The following is a 17,209-nucleotide window of genomic DNA, read 5'->3' as shown; positions in this document are numbered from 1 at the left end:
GTTTAAGAGGGGATTTTTCGAAATTCCATCCCCAAGGGATGATATAGGGGATGAAACGTTTTTTAGGAAAATATGTCGCTATCAAAGCAGTTTTGAAATAAGTATCTGGTGTTATAGTGTTTGAACAGTGTGTAAATTTACACATGAGCAGTGAGTGTAACAATAGAAAAATTCGATTAAAGAACGGCAACAAAATATGCAGACCATACAGTCTACGCGGCCGAAGCAGCGAGTGCTAAGCTACTTTTGGATAAACCAATAACAAACAAGCAAATAAAAAAGGAAGCTAACCACATGTTCAGGACTGTGTGAACGTTGAGATATGCTACGCTGCTGTAATTGACTAAGGCTGTGCTTTTTAAGTAAAAACTCAGTGTGGAATGCGATAACCAAATAGAATACACTTCCTCTACAGTTCCACGGGTAGATTTGGGGAAAAAGTCACAGCTTAAACGACACTCGTGGAAGAGCGATGTAAGAACAGACATTCATCCTATCTTCGAAAACTTTGATGGCAGCGTAATAAAAGCATCAGAAAGCAAATTCTTTCAGCCATTTACATTAAAAACTCGACTCAATATAGGTTATTGTCAGATGGCGAAAACGAAAAAAAGCTGCCCTTGATAATGAAGTTGCTCATTATACTAAACCTATGACCTATTTCCTAAGAGGTTGCTTGCAAGGGCATTTTCCCCGATTACTTTCCCCGCTTACACTGCGAGGTAACAACGTGCTCTGGTCTGAACTGGAACGATTGTGCACCCGGTCACGTGACCATATTAGTTCACTGCATGGCCGGGTCTACTGCGCACTTTGCCATAACACCTTGTCCACACATATGCCTTTTTCCGAAACTGAATTCGGTACTGCGTATCACAAACGAACGCACATTCTTCTTCTGTGTTCGCGTCGATCTGACCAGAGACTACACTCTGGTGCACACGCGACCAAGTCTTCGGCGAGTTAGCGAAGTGTTTGGATTTCGTTTCCGAGTGTACACGTTTCCGAGTGTACGGAGTGCTGCGCCGCGCCGCGCTGCCCTACTCGTAGTGTGGGAGGAGGCAGCGCGGCTGCATGAGAATCAGATTTGCCAGCTCCGCCATAACATTTGGCACGTCGGCCGCGCGGATCCTTAATGTGATTGGCCGACGGCCGTCCCACCACGTCGCGGTAATTGGATTGGTTCGGCGGACGGGGCGTTGCTGATCAGCCGAAGCCGTCGCTCCAACGCCGCGAGGACTGGAGCCTGACAATTAGGCCACAGCGAAGCTCGCAGTGTTTGCGGGCCGAGGCGCTGGCGTCGAGAAAACCAACAGAACTGCCTGGCCTCTCTGACGCACTGCCCTCTTATACACACAGGGTATTTCCGTGAGAACGACTCAAACTATTCGGGAGGGTGGAGAATTTTAACAACAGAAGCCTGATCCGGAAACAAATGCGTCGATTTCTGCATTCGGAAATTACGATATTTTAGATTTACTCTTGACCTGCTGTCAGCGACAGAAATGCAACTAAATCCGTTTTTTTAATAACTTATCCAGATGCCCACCTTACAAAAGGGTCTACATTACTGACATAGGCATTAGCTCCCAGCTTCTTTGCAGGCATAATGCCGTCGTAAAATATTCGTGTCCATTCGATTAACACCATGTGGTTAACTGACGGACTTCCCCGTGTTGCCGGCCGCGGTGGTCTTGCGGTTCTAGGCGCTCAGTCGGGAACTGCGCGGCTGCTACGGATGCAGGTTCGAATCCTGCCTCGGGCATGGATGTGTGTGATGTCCTTAGGTTAGTTAGGTTTAAGTAGTTCTAAAGTCTAGGGGACTGATGACCACAGATGTTAAGTCCCATAGTGCTCAGAGCCATTTGAACTTCCCCGTGTTGTCAGCGGAGTCACAGTTTTCATTTGAGGGAGCATTTCGACGAGTTTCGTGCTTTGTTTAGACTTTAAATAGGCAACCCTTGTATTATTATTAGCCGCGCCACCGGGACATTTTGGGACGCCATCAGGGGGAAGAGTGCTTTGTGCAGCCTGAACCTGGGGATCCGTCTTTCTGTGCTCGTTCTGACTGGTTTGTGGTCGGAACCTGCTACACTGACTAAAGGTTTACTGACTGTCTCGAGAAGGCAAATGTTTCATAGCGCCGGGTGGAAGCAGTATTTCCCAGCAACTGCTGCCGGTGACTGCAAGGAATTATGTTTCAGAGGCTTTGGGCTGAACAGCCTAAACGTGAAAACAATTTCGGAAGCTAGCAGCCGGCCGCTGTGGCCGAGAGGTTCAAGGCGCTCCAGTCTTGAACCAGGCGGATGCTATGGTCGCAGGTTCGAATCCTACCTCGCGTATGGATGTGATGTCCTTAGGTTAGTTAGGTTTATGTAGTTCTAAAGTCTAGGGGACTGATGACCTCAGCTTAGAGCCATTTGACCTTTTTTTGAGCTAGCAGGATCGAAGACACCTCCAACAGATATCAGTGATGCCGGCTCTAAGTGCTGTGTCCTCTTGGTCGGAATTGAACGTTCGTCATGCACGGAGCTACTTTTTCAATGTGAAAGTCCCCAAGAATCGCAGGTGTGGCCCCGTGAACTGGCGTAGAATCCTGGAGAGTTATTTTCCAGTCTTGTAGGCGAATGCTGAGATGTAGCGTGTGCGCGTGTCCTCGGCAGGTAGACGCTTAGTGTCAGATAGTGCGGACCCTTAGCAAGCTAGGGGTGGCATTTAACGCAAGAGGCGGACGTGATGAGGTCCAGTCGAAGTAGGAGGACGGTTCTACCAATAGAATTTCGAGAGCTCTAGAGTTTCTGTCGATTAGCACTAGATTTTGCATAAAACAGTGCAGATTGCTTCGAAAAACAGTGGTGGTAAATAAGACACACTTCGCGCATCATCGCAGTGTAGCGTACAACAGCGGACTACTACGCAGGGTTTTTAATAGTTTTTGAACTTCGTCCACAGACTGTATAAAAGTTTTTATTTGGCTGCAATTATTACCGCGAAGTCTATATGTCTCACAGAGTCAGCCGGCCTGCAGTCTGGAACCGCGTGACCACTACGGTCGCAGGTTCGAATCCTGCATGGATGTGTGTGATGCCCTTAGGTTAGTTAGGGGACTGATAACCACAGATGTTAAGTCCCTTTGTGCTCAGAGCCATTTTCTCACAACCAGCCAGTTACTGACCCTATATCAATTTTTAAATGAGCAGAACATTCAAGTAACTCGGAAGTACGCACGTAATGAATTTTCCGTCCATTTACCTGTCTTATCCACACGTATTGACGAATTGAAGATCAAGAAACGGTACAGGCCGAAATCAGATGATGGCGTGAGACGTATAGATTTTTGTGTAATAGTTACAGCCAAGTTAAGGAACAACGAAGGCATTTAATGACTCTAAATTTCCGTTGCTGCACTTCCAGAGCTTTTAGTAATGAAACAGTAGGTAGAGTTTCGAAAAGTAAGTGTGACACGGCAGCAACGATCAGTCTTCAGATGTATGCACCAGAGTTAAGTTACCGGGACGGTCCATCTCACGTAGAGCGACAGTCGTATTAAGAAGTCGCGAGGTGATGATTAGAGACAAGGTGAGGAAAGAAGACTCTGGGGAACGTTAGTGGAACGCCTGCTACCGCATTCAAGAGTTTTCACTGGAAGGAGCGGTAAAGAGTATATCGTACAGGCAGACAAACTGTGTAGAATATGTAAGACAGGCTACAGTGGATACTGGGTCCAGCAACCTGCTAGATATGCGAAGTGTAGTACAAGAGAGTGCTGACTGATGACCATAACTGTTAAGTCCCATAGTGCTCAGAGCCATACAAGAGGCGAAAAACTGAAGATAACAGCAAGCTCGCATCAACACGTCTTTAAAAAAATGGTAAACTTTTTTGATACTGAAAATTACTTCCCGAAACCGAGTCGTGCGTAAGAAACATTACCTAATAAAAAAAAAAGACATCAGCGGCACATGTTTGAAGTTATAGCTACGGTGCCACAGTGTAGGTACAAGCCCTTCGGTTTGCACTACGACACCCACCCCGGCGACATCGCCCTCTAGCCGGCGCTGTGCAGCTCTACGACCGCCGCTTCAGGCTCTGCCCATTTGATCAAGAGCAGACGACCAAGCAACTTAGCTTCTACTTCATAGGGGGCTAGCCATGACAGGCTTTGCCTTTGTTACTTAAATGATAGTTTGTCCAACTACTCATAACAGTAGGTTTTGATACATGAATGGCTTCGCGCCTACGCGCTCATCTATACGCAAAGTTAAGTAATACTATAATTTGCGTATGTTCATACACCAGTAAAAGAGATTTACCCTATACGCAGTACCTACTCGCGTCCTTCACTCTCGGCCTATTTTGCAGAAGCAGTTCACAGGAGCAGATCCACACACCGCCTGTCCAAGAGGGATACAAAACAATATCTATGAACAATTTAGAGAACTTTGTTGTTAACATTAATATAAACGGGCTTAGACTGCGTTCGACGATGATTGCAGTCTAAATTCAAACGTTAAATGTCTTAAAAACTTGTCTGCCAACCGTATATCTGCGCAGACGTTCCATCTCACCCCAAGTTCATTTTCCCGCTATCCATACAGGTACGGTACCACTCGCTGTATGAATCAATTTTCCTGGTGTTCCTGCAGATAGTTTTAACCCTTGAGAAACAGTCTGGTGGAGGGAGAAAGAGGGCAGCGTTCACAGATCCGGAGAACATTCATTCGTATGTCAGCCGCAGAGACGGTTACATGTCAGCGCTCCAAGATGTCTGATATTACGAGTGAATGTAATAACGCCCCTGACACTTTGGAAGCAAGAGAAAGTGAACCTGACGGTGATGCCGAATCGCCTTAAAGTGCGATTAGGAACGGCACTAATGGGTAATGAACAGCTAGCTCTTCCTCTAAAAATCTCTCATTGTTTCCAATCCCCTTACAAGGAGAGGACCCCAGAGGTGACGTTGATATTTTCGAAACCATATATACGGTGATGTAGGTGAAGTTCCAGGGTATCATACCCTGCACCTAGTCACCCTGGTGGGCCCTCACTTGCGAGATATCCTTGAAAAAAATCGTAATTTCGCCTGATTCTCTAGAGCTTAAAAATCAGAGTCTTTGCGCAGAGTAGTGACATAGCGTAATGATTAAGGTGCTTTCACATATGCAGAATATAGTGGGTTCGAATCTCCTCGGCTATGTTGAAATTTCTTAATCTTTATCGAAGTGATGTAGATCATTATTTTTACCCAGCTGGTTTAAATGTATTTTTTCAATTTCTAATCCTTTTTATGTCACTTTTAATAATCGTTTTGAATTTGTGATTTGCCATAATTTTTTCTTCCTTCCATGCTTTTTCCATCTGGAATCAGCGTGCATGTGAATTTACTACTTTTATTTATCTCTCATAATATTTGAACGTTTGAAAATGTCCATCTACCGGTTAAAAAAAAACGATATAATGTATTTATACTGACTGTGCAGTGCTGTCAAAAATATATTATGCGTTACAACATGTACATTTTTTGAGTTGTGATCATCTTAAAAATACTTAAAAGATTACCTAGTGCTGCCCTATGGGCAAAATAACACAGGCGAAGACTTAAACGAAAGAAAATATTATAAGTAAAACTAAAGATGGTATTATCAGTAAAATGAAACTGATGGAAAATCAGGAACAGAATAATGAATGCAATAACATAGACGAAAATATAAGATGATGAAAGTGAAGACATTAAATCGAAATTAGTAGACAATTATGAAGTCACACGAACAAAATTCCAAACATAAAAACAATGAAGGAAGAAAAAATGAGAGCAAATCAAAAAGTAAATATAATGATTAAAATGACACCAATAAGGGCCAGAAATAAAAAAACTACATGTAAACCAATTAAATGAATTGAAATAATGATACAACTCATTTAGATAAAGACTAAAAAATAAAAAATTCAAAGGACGTGAGAAAATTCAAACCCACAGCCTGCTGCATGTGAAGAATACATCTCATCCATTTTCTACATTGCCAAACTGTGTTTTGTTGTTGTGGTCTTCAGTCAGAAGACTTGTTTGATGCAGCTCTCCATGCTGTTCTATCCAGTGCAAGCTTCTTCATCTCCTAGTACCTACTGCAACCTACATCCTTCTGAATCTGTTTAATATATTCATCTCTTGGTCTCCCTCTACGATTTTACCCTCCACGCTGCCCTCCAATATTAAATTGGTGATCCCTTGATGCCTCAGAATATGTCCTACCAAGCCATCCCCTCTTCTAGTCAAGTTGTGCCACAAATTTCTCCCCAATTGTCCTTATTATTATGTGATCTACCCATCTACTGTGTACGACTACCGTTTTTAAAGCTGTAGAGTATTTCGAGTACTAGTAAATGAGGGCCCACCAGAATGAATGGCTGCCTAGTACCCTAACTTACACAACTGTGTAGACGGTTTCAAGCCTCTGCCACCCGTGGGGACCTCTCCTTGTTAGTGATTTGTGAGCAGCTAGATGTTGTTGTCAATAAACGACAATACAACGTTGCACCCTGCGACTTTTAATCCTGTCTCACTACGAGCTATGCAGCTATTGTCACAGGTATAAGTGTCAAAAACAGGATTTAAGGGCAGGACGTTTGGTAGGCAGGCCAGATAATGAGCATCACCTTCACTTCTTCATTTAGACGCATTTTATTCGTAGTACAGTGTTACAGCGAGCAGCTCGGATTCAGCGAATGCCGCCTCCTGCTGGAACATGGTGCACGTGGGCTCCTGAGGCTGGTGGCCGGGTGGGTGGGTGCGTGGCTGCGCCGCTTCACCACCACTCGATGGCCTTGTCGTAGTAGGGGATGATGGGGTGTGGCCGGGCGCACTTGCCGTCGTAGATCTTGCGGTAGCCTGTCAAACAAAGAGCGCGCGTTTCATCTCGTGATGCATGGGACCGAAAAGAAACAAGTACATCTCTATACTGAAGTTAAACTCGTCACTACAAATACAGAGATATAAAAGAAAGAAATTCTTCACCTTTCTGTGTCTCAAAGACGTCTCTGAGTTATGTCCTTTCGTTTTCATTTCTGTTAAACAGGATACTGTATGAGGAAATCTAATGCAGCGATTCTCATTCATGTGGGACACGAATTCACAACTTGGCAGCTACGACGAAGAGAGTTAAATACCATTTCTGGTCGTGTTCGTAAAAACTCACCTTATAAGAGACACGGGGAAAAGAGAAAAAAGAGAGATTGTTCTGTTGGTTCTGTGAATTCTGAAATCATTGGTTTGAAGGAAGTTATCTGTATTAAGCTCCACAAGACTGCAGCTGAAGGCTACTACAGGCTACGGAGAGGTTATGGTGAGCAAGACTTGAACTAAGCAAAGTAATCTGAAGGAAGAAGCAAACAGTCAGTCGTGGTTACTGGGATGTCTTTATTATTTATTTGCCAATGACGCGTTTCGCCTGATTTAGGCATCTTCGATTGGCAGAATATGGGTGGTATTAAGTACATGGGATACCGAGCATGCAGAACGTGCCAGCAAATAATTACCCTTGTCAAATATTGGAAAACATTGCACGGTGGCCTAGTTGCTCTGGGCTGTGCATAGGAACAAACTGAGGCAAGTGCGATATTACAGTCTCAACAAGGGCCCCGCACAACGTTTCCAAATATTCGACCAGGACAGTTATTTGCTGGGACGCTCTGCATGCTTGATACCCCATGTACCATGTCTTAACAGGCGAAAAGCGTGTTTCTTAAATATTGTATTGTATGTTTACCGGGGACCTAGAAACGACGGAGAGGCTCCGTCCCCGCCGCAGCCGCAGTGGTCCACAACCCCACGACGACTACCGCAGTTCACTTCACCCCTCCGCCGCCCCACACCGAACCCAGGGTTACTGTCCGGTTCGGCCCCCAGTGGACCCCCCAGGGAACGTCTCACACAAGACGAGTGTAACCCCTATGTTTGCGTGGTAGAGTAATGGTGGTGTACGCGTACGTGGAGAACTTGTTTGCGCATCAATCCCCGACATAGTGTAACTGAGGCGGAATAAGGGGAACCAGACCGCATTCGCCGAGGCAGATGGAAAACCGCCTAAAAACCATCCACAGACTGACCGGTTCACCGGACCTCGACACAAATCCGATGGGCAGATTCGTGCCGGGGACCATGCGCTCCTTCCCACCGGAAAGCCGTGCGTTAGACCGCACGGCCAACCGGGCGGGCTTTGCTAATAACAAATACTTCCCTGCAACTAAGATTGTTTGTTTGTTTGTTTGTTTGTTTCTTCATTGTATATTACTTGTTACTGTACCACCCCTGTCATGTGTTGGACAACGCTTTAGAATATGAGTGGTTTAAATACGGCCTCAAATCTGTGAAAGATGACAGAAAACTGAGCCGACTGTCATAATGCACAGCTCCGGAAACGATGGTGAAAGTGCGTGAAATTATCCACAAGAACAGAAGGCAGACAATCGGTGATGTTTCTGAAATCGTTGGAATTTCATACGGGTCATGTGAACGCATTGTAGCTTATGAACTGAACAGGAGATTAATTTCAGCGATATTCGTTTCTCATCTTCTGAACGCCGACCACTAGGCCATTGGGTTCAGGTGTGCACTGAACTGTAAATAAGAGTTCGAGATGATCAGACTTTCGTACTCAAGAGTCATAACTTTCGCTGACCCAAAACAGCAATGTTCGCCTCTGTGCCGCAAAATAGCGCGCCAAATTCGAAGTAACATCAAGACAGTGCTAAAGTTTTTTCATTCATGGAAACTGTCCATAAGAAATTTCTTCGATGTGGTTGAGCAGTAGCAAGGAATTTCTGCTACGGCGTTTTGAGGAGGCTGAGGGATGATGATCAACGCAAACGACATAGGAATATGAGAAGAAAGACCGGTTGCTGCATCATGCAAATGCACCTGCACTTGCACTTAACTCGCTTATTGTGAGGGATATCCTGGCAAAAATTGTGACAACTGCCTCTCACCCTCCGTACATGCCTGATATAGCTCTGTGCTGTTTCTCCTTCTTCCCGAAAATGAAATTGAAGAGGACAGTGCGGCGTTTTGATTCCATAGAAGAGAAGCGGAACCGCACCTAATTTTGAACGCGATTTAGCCAGCAAAATCGGAGGAAGCCTTCCATTCAAGCGACAGATTACTACTCTGACGGTGGCGGTGGAAATTTACCTTTTACCTTTAACCTTCTCACGACGTGTGGGACACATGTCTGCCATATACCAATTTATTTCCCTGAATTGAAAGCGATATGAAAGTACCTCATCCGTGTGATACTGCGATGTACCTTTGGATACATTTACTGTCTGGAGCCAGTATGGTCATTGTTCGGCACCAAATGTTTGATATATCGCTTAATTGTTTCACTTATGCATTGTGTGCCTTGTATTTTAGCGTCCTTTTCCTATCTGCGATGGGTACAGTCAGTATAAAGGTATTTATTGCCTTTTTTACATTGTTTGCTAGAAATACACATATTTGTGCATATACAGGGTGTTTCAAAAATGACCGGTATATTTGAAACGGCAATAAAAACTAAACGAGCAGCGATAGAAATACACCGTTTGTTGCAATATGCTTGGGACAACAGTACATTTTCAGGCGGACAACTTCCGAAATTACAGTAGTTACAATTTTCAACAACAGATGGCGCTGCAAGTGATGTGAAAGATATAGGAAGACAACGCAGTCTGTGGGTGCGCCATTCTGTACGTCGCCTTTCTGCTGTAAGCGTGTGCTGTTCACAACGTGCAAGTGTGCTGTGGACAACATGGTTTATTCCTTAGAACAGAGGATTTTTCTGGTGTTGGAATTCTACCGCCTAGAACACAGTGTTGTTGCAACAAGACGAAGTTTTCAACGGAGGTTTAATGTAACCGAAGGACCGAAAAGCGATACAATAAAGGATCTGTTTGAAAAATTTCAACGGACTGGGAACGTGACGGATGAACGTGCTGGAAAGGTAGGGCGACCGCGTACGGCAACCACAGAGGGCAACGCGCAGCTAGTGCAGCAGGTGATCCAACAGCGGCCTCGGCTTCCGTTTGCCGTGTTGCAGCTGCGGTCCAAATGACGCCAACGTCCACGTATCGTCTCATGCGCCAGAGTTTACACCTCTGTCCATACAAAATTCAAACGCTGCAACCCCTCAGCGTTGCTACCATTGCTGCACGAGAGACATTCGGTAACGATATAGTGCAGAGGATTGATGACGGCGATATGCATGTGGGCAGCATTTTGTTTACTGATGAAGCTTATTTTTACCTGGACGGCTTCGTCAATAAACAGAACTGGCGCATATGGGGAACCGAAAAGCCCCATGTTGCAGTCCCATCGTCCCTGCATCCTCAAAGGAATCATTGGCCCATTTTTCAGATCCGAAACGCTTACTGCATCACGCTATCTGGACATTCTGCGTGAATTTGTGGCGGTACAAACTGCCTTAGATGACACTGCGAACACCTCGTGGTTTATGCAAGATGGTGCCCTGCCACATCGCACGGCCGACGTCTTTAATTTCCTGAATGAATATTTCGATGATCGTGTGATTGCTTTGTGCTATCCGAAACATAAAGGAGGCGGCGTGGATTGGCCTCCCTATTCGCCAGACATGAACCCCTGTGACTTCTTTCTGTGGGGACACTTGAAAGACCAGGTGTACCGCCAGAATCCAGAAACAATTGAACAGCTGAAGCAGTACATTTCATCTGCATGTGAAGCCATTCCGCCAGACACGTTGTCAAAGGTTTCGGGTAATTTCATTCAGAGACTACGCCATATTATTGCTACGCATGGTGGATATGTGGAAAATAGCGTACTATAGAGTTTCCCAGACCGCAGCGCCATCTGTTGTTGACAATTGTAACTACTGTAATTTCGAAAGTTTGTCTGCCTGAAAATGTACTGTTGTCCCAAGCATATTGCAACAAACCGTGTATTTCTATCGCTGCTCGTTTAGTTTGTATTGCCGTTTCAAATATACCGGTCATTTTTGGAACACCCTGTATTTACTGATAAAATGCTGTTAAGTTTGTTTTGCCTTTTTGCCAGTATATAGAGAATTTCTGTTTGTGTCTTTTGTTCATATTTGTGTCTAAATCTTTACTTTTATGTATTTTATTCGGTGCTGTAATCTTTTTATTTTATTTCTCTTGATCTTATATGAAACGGAAGACTCCACAAAGTGGTGGTTTGTTTTTTGTGATGAACGCTTGCCTCACACTTGTCTTTACATTTCTCCCAGTTGAAAGCTGCCTTACAAGAGCAAGGTGAAAAGAAAGTTCGTCAAATTTACCTCCGTCATTACAGTTCCACGTGACGAAACTGTTCACTGTTGCAATATCCAGAAGAAAATAAGAAAGAGTGTGCCACCATTTAAGTGGCCTACTGCAAATAGCATATCGTTCTCTTCACTAATCGAATCGGTCCACAGCTCCCAATACAGCCGGGTTCTCTGCTATGGATGCATGGCAGGATATTGCTGAAGATGCATCACATCTGTTTTTTGTTGTGACGAATCTTATGTCTTTCGGATGGCGAGCAGTTGACAAAATTGTAACTGGCGTATCATCTTACCAATATAGGGGAGATACAGACCCTTTTGTACGGATGATATACTATGCGCTTGTATGCAGCTGCAAAACATTTTGTAGCAAGAAGCGCAAGGAGGCGACGCAGACTGTGCAGTTCGCAGAAGCAATAGATAACGGCTAATTTCACTGCAAAGTACCTCTACGTATTCAGCCATGTTTTACAGAATTTCATCAAAGTATCCAGCTGTGAATAAATAAATTTGCATGACGTAATAAAGGTACGTACTTTCTTCTTTTTACGCAACCTGGCCCCAGGAAAAAAAAATAATTTTAAATGGGACATACATGTCCTTCTGGACTAGAGGAGGAATAAATTTAGGATACCATTATTCCTCCTGGAGGCCAGCGGGGCATACACGTCCTACTTAAAATAATAATATAAAGCTATAAACAAGAATAGAAATATGGAAACATGGCCTGACTCAGAATCCATTACAGAAGCAGGCACAGAATTTTTACAGTTGTAGAGGAAATTTTAATTAATTTGGTCTTGAAGCGGTTAGGGTGAGTTTTTCGGGGATATTCTCGAAAAATTTGGATGGGAATGAAGGCCTTCTAGGTGAACTTCATTGATGAAATATTCTCGGGTTATCAGCAGTGTCGTGGCATCGTGTTCTAGGAACGTTTCGACGTGTTTGCTGCCCATCTTCGTCTGAACATGACTAGGGTTCAAGGTGTCGTCGTTGAGTGACTGTAGGAGGATACAAGATGACTTGGACAGGATTTGTGATTGGTGTAAAGAATGGCAGCTAACTCTAAATATAGATAAAAGTAAATTAATACAGATGAATATGAAAAAGAATACCGTAATGTTCGAATACTCCATTAGTAGTGTAGCGCTTGACACAGTCACGTCGATTAAATATTTGGGCATAACATTGCAGAGCGATATGAAGTGGGACAAGCATGTAATGGCATAATGGCAGTTGTGGGGAAGGCGGGCAGTCGTCTTCGGTTCATTAGTAGAATTTTGGGAAGATGTGGTTCATCTGTAAAGGAGACCGCTTATAAAACACTAATACGACCTATTCTTGAGTACTGCCCGAGCGTTTGGGATTCCTATAAGGTGGGATTGAGGGAAGACATAGAAGCAATTCAGAGGCGGGCTGCTAGATTTGTTACTGGAAGGTTTGTTACGGAAATGCTTCAGGAACTCGGGTGGGAGTCTCTAGGAAAAAGGAGGCGTTCTTTTCGTAAGCCGCTACTGAGGAAATTTAAGGAACCAGCATTTGAGGCTGAGTGCAGTACAATTTTACTGCCGCCAACTTACATTTCACAGAAAGACCACAAAGATAAGATAAAAGAGACTAGGGCTCGTACAGAGGCAATTAGGCAATAATTTTTCCCTCGTTCTGTTAGGGTGTGGAACAGGGAGTGCAGATGCCAGTTGTGGTACGAGCTACCCTCCGCCACGCACCGTATGGTGGATTGCGGAGTACGTATGTAGATGTAAATGTTTTGCAAAATTTTATCAAAATATGCGGCTCTGAATAAATAAATTTGATTACCATAATAAAGGTATTCACTTTCTTCCTTTTAGAGATCCTAGTCCCAAGTAAAGAAAAATTATTTTAAGTGAGATATACATGCCCTCCTGGACTGGAGGAGGAATAAATTTGGGGTACGATTATTCCTCCTGGAGTCCAGCGGGGCATAGACGTCCCACTTAAAATAATATTATAAAGCTACTTGCAAGAACAGAAATACGGAAACTTGGCCTGACTCAGAATTCATTACAGGAGCAGGAACAGAATTTTTACAGTTGTATAGAAAATTGTAATTAATTCGGTCTTGAAGTGGTTAGGGTGAGTTTTTTGGGGATATTCTCGAAAAGTTTGGATGGGAATGCAGGACTTCTGGCGCAATTCATTGACGAAGTCTTCTCGGGTTATCAGCAGTGTGGCGTCGTGTTCTCGGAACGTTTCGGCTTGTGTCCTGACCATCCAGTGTTCCAATGAGTGTGAAATCTTATAGGACTTAACTGCTAAGGTCACCAGTCCCTAAGCTTACACAATACTTGCCCTAAATTATCAGAAGGACAAAACACACACCCATGCCCGAGGGATGACTCGAACCTCCGTCGGGACCAGCCGCACAGTCCATGACTGCAGCGCCTGAGACCTCTCGGCTAATCCCGCGCGGCTCCTGCCCATCTTCGCCTGAACGTGGCGAGGTGCAAAACATTGCGACAACACTACATCACAACTCGGATGGTAACCCGAGAAGAGTTGGTCACCTCGTATACCGTCCAGCACCGGTAACTTCCCCCAGTTTATTCTCGCCCTGTCCCCGGCAGCGCAGCTGAGTGGAGGCCGCGAGGTCCAGCCACGCCACGCCACGCGCCTGCAGTAGTCCTGTAGTGCCCAGCCGCGCAGCGGTACTCACGGGTGCCCTCCTGGCAGTTGGCGAGGTGCATGAGGCACTCGTTGCCGAAGGTGCGGTGCTTCTGGCAGTCGGTGGTGCAGATGGGCTTGAAGTAGTCGGGGCAGACGAGCGGGCAGCACTCGGGCGCGCGGAAGGGCGGGCAGCAGGGCGGCGCCAGCAGCGGCGGCTTGCCCGGCAGCGGCACGGCCACCGGCACCTGCTCGGGGCCCTCCGGGTCGGGCAGCGGCTCCACCACCAGCGGCACCTTGCCGTGCCCGAAGTGGCTCGGCGCCGGCTCCAGCTCCACGACGTTGGCGCTCGTCACGGCCACGGCGGCTGCAACGAGACGCACACCGCTCACTGCCTCCCACCGTCCGACAGCAGTGGCCGTGCAGAACAAATGGCTCTCAGCCCTATGGGACTTCTGAGGTCATCAGTCCCATAGATCTTAGAACTACTTAAACCACTGTAACCTAAGGACGTCACACACATCCATGCCCGAGGCAGGATTCGAACCTGCGACCGTAGCGGGCGCGCGGTTCCAGACTGTAGCGTCTAGAACCGCTCGGCCACCCCGGCCGGCCCGTACAGAACAGCTGATTATATAAAGTAGCATGTTTGTATGAACGGCTGGGATTACCTCCTAAACCCCTGGATCGAATGCCGCACAAACAACAAACTTAGCGAGTATCGGCCTGTGAAGTTTATAATATCGTAGCTCCAATTAGAAGCAGAGATATGGATAAAACTAGTTTTTTTGGCTCCTACCTTATAAAAAAATGGTCCAAATGGCTCTGAGCACTATGGGACTAAACATCTATGGTCATCATTCCCCTAGAACTTAGAACTGCCTTATAGGCTGCCCTGCAGGACAATGTGTGTTGTGTAGGAGTACGTACAGATATGCAAAGTTGCCATTCGTTTGCACATTTTTGACATGGTTTTTGCGTATTCGGAAATACCGGTTTCTGACTATGTGTTAAAAATGGGTCCCGGCCCGAAAACTAATCATTTAGTGAATAAAAAAAAATGTGGAATTCGGACTGCTTTTTCGTTGTAAAGCGCGTTCAACAGTTGCCATAAATACAGTACCATCTCAGCTGGTTCTTTTACAATTTTTCCTTGTGCAATAGACTCAAAAAGTCGTTCAGAGCTAAATAGTTTTATGCTGTACTGGTTCTATGACGCCAGCTAATTTGGCTAAAATTTCGTTTACAAATAAATTCGGGGTACCTTTAATGAAACAGTACAGTGCCCGGCGCCGTCTCTTTATACTTCCTATTTAAGTCCTGTCTCGCAGCTATGTATTTTAAGTATTTCACGTATCTTCGAGTTTTGTGTCTAGTTTACCACTGCGTCCAAAGAAACATTCAAGAACTACATACACTTCAAATAATCGCAGTATTCATGAAGGGGATAATCGTCAAACTGATGATGTGAGCGCCGCAAGTCGATGCATGAGACAGGAGTTGTTTACAATCACAGTATCTTACACGTACTTCATACTTACGCCACGCTAGCAAAAGCGAGAGAAACTTTATTTAGCTTGATATTACTTGTATAATCCTGGGCCGTCGCAGTATAAATCACACTCATTAAAATTCTTTGGCGTTATGAGCCTGTTATGCCGAGCAATTTCAAGCAACACTACCCACATACATCCATTCATACACATACATACAAACGCAATCAGTCACGTATCCAAAATTTATTTATGTCTGTGATAATAGGCGGTATTGCCTAGTCCGACCGAGGTTTTCGAAATGAGACGAATGACAGAACTCGATATGCCTTCCAAAACATTCCCAGTTGGGATATTTGACTGAAATCCAACATCCTGCCCTGCTCGAACGAGTTGGGAATGAAAAAGAAAAAGCTTGAAACATTGAAGAAAGCCCAATCCCGTCACTTCACTCACTGCCCCCGTCACTGTCTTCTTGGGAATGGCTACTGCCACTTACCAGTGCAGTACAATAGTTGAAGAGCATAAGAAGAGCAATGAGTGAGGCATTCTATGACTTTGAAAGTAAAATTTTGTCATCCGATCTGGGTAAAAATGCTACAACATTTTGATTTTGCCTACAAGTAGTAAGTGATTCGAAATCATCTATTCAGTCTATCTGTGACTATACTGGCACAGAAACTGAAGATAACAGAGAGAAGATCGAAATACTGAATTAGGTCTTCCGAAATTGTTTCACCGCGGAAGACCGTAACACGGTTCCTTTTTTAATCATCGCACGAACGGCGAAATGCCGGATATTCAGATAACCAATCGCGGAATAGGAAAGCAACTACAATCGCTTAGGAGTGGAAAGGCATCAAGAACAGATGAGATACTTGTAAGAGCCTACAAAGGTTATGCGAAAGAACTTGTTCCTCTTTTAGCAGCAGTTTGTCGTAGATTGCTGGGGCAACCAAAGGTACTCTGGAAAGAAGTGCATTTCATTGCCGTTTTCAAGTAAGTTAGTAAGATACTTGCACATAATTACAGGCCTATAGCGTAGACGCCAGTCTGTTGTAGAGTTATGGAAAATATTTTACGCTTAAGAATTATGACATTCTTGGAGAAAAAAATCTATTGTATAAAAATCAAGATGAATTCCGCAAGCAGAGATCATGCCAAACGCGGCTCGCTCTGCTCCTTTGATATCCATAGTGCTGTAGATAACGGCGCCCAGGTTCATGCCATGCTCCTAGATTGCAGGCATTTGACAACGCCTCGCGCTGCCGTTTGGCGAAAAAAATACGGGATTAACGAGTATCGGATCAGATTTGCGACTGGATTGAAGGCTGCCTTGCAGATAGAACTCAACACATTGCGCATACATAAGAAAAGACAACCACAACTGAAAATGTCAATGTCGTGTGACCACGGCCTCCCGTCGGTTAGACCGTTCGCACGGCGTAAGTCTTTCGATTTGATTCCACTTCGGTGACTTTCGCGTCGATGGGGATGAAAGCATGATTAGGACAACACAACACCCAGTTCCTGAGTGGAGAAAATCTCCGATCCAGCCGGGAATTCGAATCCCGGCCCTTAGGATTGATATTCTGTCACTCTGACCACTTTAAAAAAAAAAAATCTAATTTTGCTCTATATTGGTCTACGAATCTGATAGTGGCTGACGTCCGATGACAGCCGTTCAGGTTCTTTGTTGATCCGTTCAATCAGTTTTTTTTTTTATTACGGAGGGTAGCTAACCCTCTGACCGAGCTCGCTGAGCTCAGCTACCGGCAC

At 44.9% G+C, this 17,209-nt stretch overlaps 1 protein-coding gene across 1 annotated transcript in view; it reads left to right on the top strand.

Moving 5' to 3' along the window:
• LOC126285424 (uncharacterized) overlaps positions 1 to 17,209 on the top strand; it is a 1,121,207-nt gene that overhangs the window by 210,571 nt on the left and 893,427 nt on the right. The window lies entirely within an intron of this gene.

This window comes from Schistocerca gregaria, chromosome 8, assembly GCF_023897955.1.
Source record: "Schistocerca gregaria isolate iqSchGreg1 chromosome 8, iqSchGreg1.2, whole genome shotgun sequence".
Classification (NCBI taxonomy): Eukaryota; Metazoa; Arthropoda; class Insecta; order Orthoptera; family Acrididae; genus Schistocerca; species Schistocerca gregaria.
The sequence above is the reverse complement of the archived record's forward strand: the minus strand, read 5'-3'. Positions and strand labels throughout refer to the sequence as shown.